Here is a 9,825-nt window from a genome sequence, read left to right as displayed (position 1 = left end):
ATTCAAAAGTACGTAATTAGTGATAAACCTATATTATTAATAACATAATTGGCTAAATAGAAATACTATTAAAGGATTTAAACTATAGTTTTGGGCTCTTATCAAGACGCGTGATATTTTATGCCGAATAGTGGCAGTACCCACCTAATAGCGTTCGTGTGGGGTTACCTGGTATGTGATATCCCGCTTAGGATAATTATACACAGAGTGGTTCATTACGTGAGGGGAGGGATGTGAATGTACATGTTCGGCATAGGAAAGCAATTGTGGTAGTCAGAGAAACTTGGTAAAACATAGAGACGATATGATTCTAGAGACACTTAAAGAAACTCTAAATAATAATTGTGATGATATATCAAAGCGTACGTTAAATCTATAATAAATTATTTATTATGTGGTTGTGAAATTAGTCATTGAGATTGTTCTTGTTGGTTCAATGGGATTATTGGAATTATGTATATGATATGTTTGTTTTATTGTAATTTATGTTGCATTCACAATAGTTTTGCAGATGGGTGACTTGAATTGATTATTTATGCAGGTGTGACCTACTCTGTGATCAGGCCTACACCAGTGTAGGTATAAAGTAAGTTTTAGTTTGTTATTTTATTATTAGATGTAGTTAATCTAGTACGGTGGGAAACTAAGGCGCCTCAGTGGATGAACTAAATGCCTTATTAGTATTGAATTGGAAGCTAAGGCGCCTCATTGGAGGAATTACCTGCCTTGATTATTGTATTTAAGAATGTTGTATTATTCATTGGATGTTAAGGTGCCTCGGTGGAGGATATTAGTAACGCACACATTTTTTAATTTGTAATAGTTTTTGACCGTTAGTGCATTCCTACTGCTTTGTTACCGTGAGGAATGATGATAAAGTGTTAGTTTAATTGCCCATGAGATTTGAATTAATTCCTAACAGTTTTATGTTTTTTGGTCGCGAGATTTTATCGTTAGGCAAACGTTAACAATGTAAAAAAAAAATTAAAAATAAACTAAAAATTAGAAATTTGGGAACGAGGGAAATTATGGGAAGAAAATAAAAAAACTTTCAAACTAAAATAAAAGCTCCTCTCTTTCTCACTCTCAACCCTCTTTGAAATCTCTTAAAATCTAGGGTTTCACCGCTCGTGCTCTCCCACTGCTGCCGTAAGTACTCCTTTCCCTTTTTTCTTCCTTTTATTACCTACGGTTTTAATGCTTGTGCTCTCTCACTACTACCATTTAAAACTAATGAATTTCGTTTTTTAAGTAACCTAACCTCTTTCTTTCTTTGTTTTATTCCAATATTGTGTAGTAATCCTGCGATTCACGAATTGTTTAGTAGCTTTCTGGTCTTGGTTCAGTGTTATACTATGATTTGTTGTAAAGGTATGATTTTTTTTCCCTTCATCATATTTTTAAATTAAATCTAGTAAATTTGGTGGTCTTTTCTGCGAATGGGCAGATTTCCAGCTTGTAGTTGTGCTCTTTCTTTATTTTTGTAATTTTACCTTTGAAAGAGAAATAATGCTGGTTGATGATGATAACATTAACAGGGAAGAGATTGCATTGGCTTTGGCGTATTTATATGGGCATTACCCAAAGCTTAATAATAGTAATGCATTTCGTGTTCTTGTTGTTGCATCGTTTCTTGATCTTAAGGTATTTACATACCTCTGCTTGTGCATAATGGGAATTTGCTTTTGTTTTTAGCTTTTTAACTTAAGGGCTTATCTTGCAGAATTTGTGTACTATTTGCACTGACTTTATTATATCGGAATTATGGACGTCAAACTTCTTAGCGTATCAAGTAAGACCCTGCTTATTATAGTCTTTGTTCAGGTCCCATATGTTTTTATCTAGTTTTAATATACACATTTACCTGCTTTAAATCTATGATTCAGGTATTATTCGTAGAGAGTCAAGACTATGGTATACATGGAGAACGTGTTAGAAATGCTTGCTGGGGTTATCTTTGTCAAAGTGGTGTCATGGAGTTGAAGGAGGTAATGAATGAGTGTGAATAGTAATTTGTTCATGGAGTTGAATAATTGCAAGTCGTCTTCTTAAGGTTTTTTTTTAATAAATTCTACAAGAGGTGTTATCCTGTTTATGACATATAAAAAATAGAAGAAAAAAAGAATGTCAAATGATCAGTGTTGAGATTATTAATCCCATGTATGGAGTTTAAAGCCTAGCTTGGCCACATATGAGCTAAAACTCCAAAACTTTAGACTGGTATTAGAGAAGGTTGTTGCAGTGTTTCTCAAAAAGGGCCTATGTGTAGTCCACGTCACCCATAAAAATCAAAGTCCATGTGTTAGGCTCAACTCAAGCCATACATGAGGGAGCTTAAAGCCTAGCTAATTAATATAATTTCTCCCCATGATTGCTACTCTTTAGTTCCTATGGCAGCTCTAGTCATGCTCCGAGTTTAATGGTCAGACAATCAACACATAATATGTTAATGTCTCCAGTTTCAAGTCCATCTTTCAATAGTTATTTAAAGAGCTTAATGGGACTTTTTTTGCATCTAAAGGTTCTTAAGAAATAATACCTTCTTAATAGTAGTTTAGTTGAAATCCGATATATCATCGTCCGATTATAAGATGTAGGCAATATTTTACTCTTAAAAAGAAAGCATAGCCGGAAGTTTTACTCAGTTGGCAATTATTTCATATTTCCACCGTTTTCGAGACATTTCTGTTTGATATCACTTCATTCTTTACAAGTTCAGGTTTGTTATTTGATTAATGTATGGATACTAACTATTAATGTTAAATTCGGCATGGTTAACATAGGGCTCCTGATAGGTATTGCCCAGACTTTTTGCTCAAACTTTGCATGCACTGCTCACATCAGATGAATTGTGGGTTCCTACTAAGGAGAAAAGGTAACATATTAATAGGTTCTTACTTGAATTTTATCAACTATAGTTGTAATTTCTTTGGAAATGATTAATCCAGACAACTTTTTAATTTTTCAAAGGTTTGAGTTAGCACTGTACACATTGCTAACGAAAGCTACATTGTTAAAAGAACAACCCGAGAAAGGAAGTTCAAGCTGGTAAAGAGAAATAATATTATCCTTAGAAAGGGATGTGTGTGTATTTTATTCATTTTTCTCTATATCCTTGATTATTTCTTGGTGTATATGGTCTATGGTACTCTCTTCAATTTGAATTTATGAGAAGTGTAAGCCTGATGCTCGGTGATCACCGCTAGATGCTGCCTAATTCTCAGCTTCTTTCTGTTTATAATGAACTGATTAGTTCCGTTACTCGTTGCATTAAAAGGCGTATGGGATTGTTAAATGAATATATACTTCGGGAAAAATTAGAGCTGCTAGGAAATACTTCGGAGTTTTTGCTGTATTTCTAGAGATCCTGTTTGTGTGTTCTATTCGACCAATAGGCAATGGCCACCTTCTCTGATGCGTAGACATTCAAATCGTTCACTAGTATGTTTTCAAGGTCATTTATTTGGTGATCCTGTTACTGGCCTCTATTCTACCTAGGCCACATTATCTATTGATTTACCGGCCTTCAAATTACTCAATATTAGTACATGAATGATTCATAGCTTTTCTCTATCTAATATGCTGCCTTTCAAATGTGCCTTTAGTAGTTTAGTGGATTGTTTGACAGTTGGGGGATGCATATCATGATACCATTTCTAAATACCCACACCATTGTTTGATCACGTCTCTCTCTCTCTCTCTCCTCCTCCTCCTCCTCCCAGAATGTTCATTTCTGGGTTCCTAACTAGTCATTGACATGTGTGGCCAAGTATGCTCATCCACTTCTTGGTTTATCGATCAATTATAAGTAGTACATAGCAGTTGTGCTTCCTGTTGCTTGTATAAGTCCATGTTTCTTTATATTATTAACACCTATCAAATCCAATCTCATCATCTATCATACTAATATTTGTGTGGTTTTCACACTGCGATTCAGGTTATGTTCAATGCAATCTTGGAGCACGCATGAAGTGAGCAAGGGCCAAGAATGTATGCTATGGATAGCTCCAGCAGAAATGCTGGAGACATGCTTGATCGTCTCACACTTACTTACAACAGGTCTCCCATTATCTTTCTCACACTTACTTACAACACATGTATAAAAAAAACAGGTGTATAACTTGCGCCAGTGTGTCATATCCGTGCACATACTAACTGCATCAGAAATTCATACCTTTTGTTGTTGTTGCAACTTACTTATACTTGATATTGATCATTCATTTTGTGATTTCTGATTATAGAACCCATCAAGAAGCTATCACCACTGAACTTATTCATCTCTTTATATTATGCCTTAACTTTTTTGTCTTTGGTTTTAGGTATGGGATCACCAAAAGATCATAGTAATACCTGATCATTATATATTCACAAGTGATAAGTGTGCGAATCGTAACGTGGACATCTTGTGGGACTTTTGTGGAGAGTAAGATATCAAGGATCTTGGTGATTTCAGGGTATGTGTTATCTCTTGTTTTGGTTGTGAACTTGCCATTGATCTTTCCAGCTATGTGAGTTTAATATTTTGTTGGTATTTATCAAGTATTTTTTCAATCGTATAGCAGGCTAACCCGGATTATAAAGGTATGTCATCATTGTAAGCCTGGGGAGGTGCCTCTCTCTATCTCTCCTAATAGGCTTATTTTATTTTTGTGGTCCCTTTTATGACTTTATTTAATTTGCTTGCAGGTCCTGCTTGGTACTGATTCACACACATGTAATGCTGGTGCATTTGGCCAGTTCGCCAGTGGAATTGGAAACACTAATGCCGGTTTTGTTATGGGTGCTGGAAAACTCCTTAAGGTATGCTCGTGATTTCTTTGTAGCTTATTGATATTCCAATCCCATCCAGTCAAACTATGTATGAAAGCATAAAAACTGTTTAAACCTAAGTAAGATGGACATTTCATATTCTTGAAACCCTCCCCCCCCCCCTAAAAAAAAATCTTCCCCGCTCCGCTCATGCCCCCACTGCAATGCAGTATACTAGTGTATTTGAATTACAATGCCACAAAACAATCTACTCAAAACTAACACTGCTACTATTTTCTTTCTTATTTTTTCATGTCTTAAGGGGATTGCAAGAAGGCTATTCATTTGTGGGAGCTTTTGTATAGTGGAACATGGAAAGTAGAATCTACTCCTTTTGTTGGGCATGCCGGAAATGTTGAGGACCTCTAGGTACACTCTAACTTGATTAACAAAACTTATTCGTTTTTTTGTGTGGGTGTTTTAATGCCGTAAGTCCTCAATTTGAAGTCTATTCCGTTCTAAAAGTTGTCTAAATCCCTTCAAGCAGTGGAGCCCTACCGAAGCTGATGTTTTTATGCCATGTTCTGTGGATGGTATGTTGCCATATGGGATACCCGTTCGGGAAAAACACCTGCAGTTTCTATTAAGGCACATAAAGCAGATGTGAATGTTATCTCATGGAACTAGTAATTTTAATATATTATGTTTCCGGCATTCTCTCGTGTATCTTTCTTTTTACCTTTAGATTGACCTTGTACTTGCATAATCATGAATAGGCTAGCATGACAATGTCATTTCTTTTGGTGTAATTATTTTGTGGGTTTTGACTGAGCAAGCATGGTTTGATCTTTGTCTTTGATCAAGCGAATGTGCTGGTTTTGACTTTTTATGTTGTGTCTATTGATAAGCACCCAAAAGTGTATTATGAAACCCCGTTGAGACATATAAATTTGGTTAACTATGTGTTTAATAATCATGAAATAAATATGTTTTCATACTTTTGCAGGTATTCGCAGTAAACATGGAAATATGGTTTAAACCTGCAATAAAGCACGAGGAACGACATATATATGAATTCTTCCAAATCCGCATAGAAGCATCAAACTTCCGAAGCTCCTACCTCTTGAACCAGGACTCCGAATGCGACAAGTGAGCTGCTCAGACAATCAGGGCGATGAACTCTACGCATAGGCGGAAAGTTGTAAAATTGCCCAAAGACCGGACCGCCACTGGACTACACATAGGACTCACTATGTGGGCCCACAAGATTGGATGAGTCATCAATCATGGAGCATGTCAAGACAAAAATGACAAATTATTGGTGCAAAGTTGACACCTTGCATGTAATTAATTAGATTAGGTGTTAATAGTGAAAAAAGGCAAGGTGTCACTTTGTTTTAATGTGGTGGATAAAAATGAAGTAAATGTGGTTTGATGTTTCACATGGGAGGAAATGAGATGTCTCTCAAATGGAGAAGAAAACAAAACAAGGGGGGACACTCCATTTACTCCCTTGACTTATTTTCCTTACCTTGTATTATTTTAGTTCCTTAGCTATTTTTAGTTTTTAGTTTTTTGTTTGGTAAGAAAGCTTGTAATAGTTTTAATGGAGGAAACCTTGGTTTTCTTCTAGGAAATAAATAAAAAGCAAGTGAGTTTAGTTAGTTTTTCTTCTTCTTCTTTCTCTCTCTTTTGTTCTTCTAGCTTGTAATTCATCATCCCAAGGATCATGAGCTAACTTCTCTTTTGGGGAGTTAATCCATCTCATGTGATGGAGAATATTTGTGGTTGGCTTGGTAGGTTGTTAGGAAGAACAACTAGACTTGCATCCTACCCCAAAATGATAGTTGGTGTAGTGTCTAGTTAGGAATCAAAGTAATGAGCTTGGAGATAAGTCATTGCTTGGTTCCACTTGCTAGCATGTATGAACTCTTTAATGAGCCATACATGTTAGGGATCAAGTTTTCTTCCATTAGGGCTTGTCTATGAGTCTAGGAAGAATCAAATGAACCTGTTCAAATCAACAACTAAATGTTATTTTCACATGAGGAGGATTAGCTCTCCACCTTTTCTTTAGTAAATTGAATTTTGTATTAATTGCATGATTTCAAATCTTAATGTTTTTTTTTCTTTAATGTTTGTATAGGAAAGAAACCTAGCAGTAGTAGTAAACTTACTCACTAGTTCCCTAAGAGTAACAACCAATTTGTAGTTGTCCTAGACTTTAGGTTGGTTCGAATCCTTATTCCAACTTTACGAAACGAAGATCGTGAGTAAGGAACTTTGAGTTCACTTTCGCATCAAATTAGAGAGTCAAATCTCTAACGTAGTAAAAAAAGCAAATATCATCTACCCTATGAAATTAACTCGGTTAAAGATAAAAGTAAAGTTGAATGTAGTTATATTGTATAATCGCGTATATGTTACTTTAGTTATTTTGTTAGGGAACTAGCTTTAGTGTTCCGTGTTGGAACGTAGATGGAGAGCACCAACATGAGACCTAGTAGTTAATGAAAGGTAAGATCCTTGTGTGGTTTTCTTTCGTTTCATATGTGACAATTGTATGTGGATGTTGGAATATTCATGAGTTTTGTTTTGGAAGATGGGTTCTTACATGTGAGTAGTGTGAAGGTATGGTGTATATATATTCGAAGTGTGATATTTCTGGTTGGAACTAATAGAGGTGTATAACAGTGATATAAGTGGAAGTGATGTATATGTTGTTTTCATTTGAATTTTGGTATATAAATAACACTAATATAAGTGGAAGTGATGTATATGTTGTTTTATTTTAATTTTGGTATATAATTTATAGTGTCCTTTTGATTCGAGGATTAGTTATTTGACTTAACTGGCATTGGTCGAGATGGTTAAGTAGCTGGTTATACGAATCAATATGTGTTTGAGTAGTTGGGTTTACGACCGAGGTATGAGGTTTTAATATATGTTATGAAATTAAAGTATATTATTTGATTTTCAGGTTATGACAGGATTTATGTCTATGAAATGTTGAAAATACAGAGGAGATTCTGCCGAAATTTTATGTCTTTCGTCAAGGTGTCTGACAAGGTTATAGGGTTTTGGGGCGTTACATAAACTTTCAATACTATGCTTCTATTGCTACTAGTCTACTACCATACTCTCTTTTCTGAATTATGTACTTAAGAATAAGATATAAGTATATATCTATACATATCTGTTTTCTACTGCCTGACTCCTTTTTATTTATTTCTATTGGTGTATATGATGAAAATGACTTTTCTGATGATACCATCCCAAAGTCATCTCCTGATGCTTGCAACTATTGAAGGTGGGAGTTCTATACAAATGACGTGAGAGCTTGAGTTTAGGGACAAGTCCCATTGATTTGGAAAACAATGTATATTTCATTCGTGACAAGTGCTATTTATGAAGAGACGTTTTGGTGATGTTATTTTAATAAAAGATTATGTGATTGGATGTACTTGTGAGATTTCTTGTTTATGTTATGGACGATTGTAGAATACCCAATAAGTGGGGGCATCTTTATGCAGGTTAGTAGTCTCCCAAAAAGGGCGGTTTTGGGGGAAATTATTTTTTTTACATATGAAATAGTTTTGTAACGGTGAAAAACCGTAACTAAGCTTTGTAATAAGTAACACTTACTAAGCAACAAAATCGTTACCAAAACGTTACTAATTCTATAAATCAATTACACAAAAAAACGTTACTAACTTTCTAAAACTGTTACTGTTGTTGGAAAAGAGTAACACAAAAAAGCGTTACTAATTCTATAAAACTGTTACTGTTGTTAGAAAAGAGTAATGGTCAAAAAGCGTTACTAACTCTATAAAAGCGTTACTATTGTTAGAAAAGAGTAACACAATTAAGAAAATAAAACTATTAGCAAATATTTTTAGCTACGGAAAAAAACCGTTACAATAAATAATTTTGTAACGGTTTTACCGTTACGAATATTAATAACGAATTAGAAATGCCAAACCTGTGACGCAAAAAAACCGTTACAAATATTTTTAGTAATGGTTTCTAACCGTTAGGAATGTCCTTTTTTGGTATAGTACATACTAGCATTGTTTATAATGCTGACTCGATTTGCATGTTTGCTTATCGGGTGTGTTCATAAAATAAACACAGTTGATAAGTCTTGACAGAATTAGTGTTGAAAAAGGTTGGTTGCTGCTTGTGGTTTGCGTTAGCATCTCATTACATGATATGTTTTGTTTTCCCTTGAGGTGCAATAGATTTTTAATCGAGATAATGTTTTTTGTATTTTCAGTTGTAATTATAATTAAAGAGTTGTTGAAATGAAATTTATAACGTAATCATATTTGTGAATTTTTGGTAATGAAGAGGACTTTGGTTTATTTAAAAAAATTTATTGGTTTCAAATTATTAGAATAGTTAAACAGGTTATGGGTTTTTGGAAGTGGAGAGTGCATCACACCTCCAAAATCGAAGAGTCGGGAACAAATATTGTTTTTCTGATTTTGTCGAAATTCAGGGTGTGACAACCACAAAATGGAGAACCACTGTTCCTCAACGAACAGTTCTCGTCTATCACTGAATACAATGGTATAGTCAAATACAAGGACCCTGGTATACCAACAATTCCATGCACATTAGGTGACAAATATACGACTACTGCGCTACTAGACTTAGGAGCTAGTATGAACTTACTTCCATATTACTTATTCAAACAACTAGGTCTTCATGTGCTTAAACCTACCGCCATGACTCTGTAGTTAGCCGATCGTTCCATTAAGTATCCAAAAGGCATTGTGGAAAACGTCCTCGTAAAAGTCCAAGACTTTTACTATCCCGTCGATTTTGTCATTCTGTATACAGAAGTTGCATGTGACTCCATTCCTATCATCTTAGGGCGTCCGTTCCTAGCAACTGCTAATGCTCTCATAAACTGTAGGAATGGTTCCATGACCATCTCCTTCGAAAATCTTTCGGTCAAGGTTAATGTGTTCAAGTTAATGAAACAAATTCCAGAAGCTGACATTGATGGTGAGGTTAACATGGTTGACAACCTTGTGTAAAAGTATTTAACAAACTCTTTTCCTGACAATG

The 9,825-nt window shown here is 34.9% G+C and overlaps 1 long non-coding RNA gene across 1 annotated transcript; it reads left to right on the top strand.

The window, feature by feature from the left end:
• Positions 1 to 4,330: 4,330 nt before the first annotated feature.
• On the top strand, positions 4,331 to 4,897 carry LOC147518221 (uncharacterized). Its single transcript, XR_015214020.1, has 3 exons — positions 4,331 to 4,454; positions 4,563 to 4,581; positions 4,687 to 4,897. It is a non-coding gene; the product is annotated as an uncharacterized LOC147518221 (long non-coding RNA).
• The last annotated feature ends 4,928 nt before the right edge of the window (positions 4,898 to 9,825 follow it).

The sequence above is a fragment of the Coptis chinensis genome, chromosome 2, assembly GCF_015680905.1.
Source record: "Coptis chinensis isolate HL-2020 chromosome 2, ASM1568090v1, whole genome shotgun sequence".
Taxonomy (NCBI): Eukaryota; Viridiplantae; Streptophyta; class Magnoliopsida; order Ranunculales; family Ranunculaceae; genus Coptis; species Coptis chinensis.
Note: the sequence above shows the minus strand (reverse complement) of the source record. Positions and strands in the feature narration are given on the sequence as shown.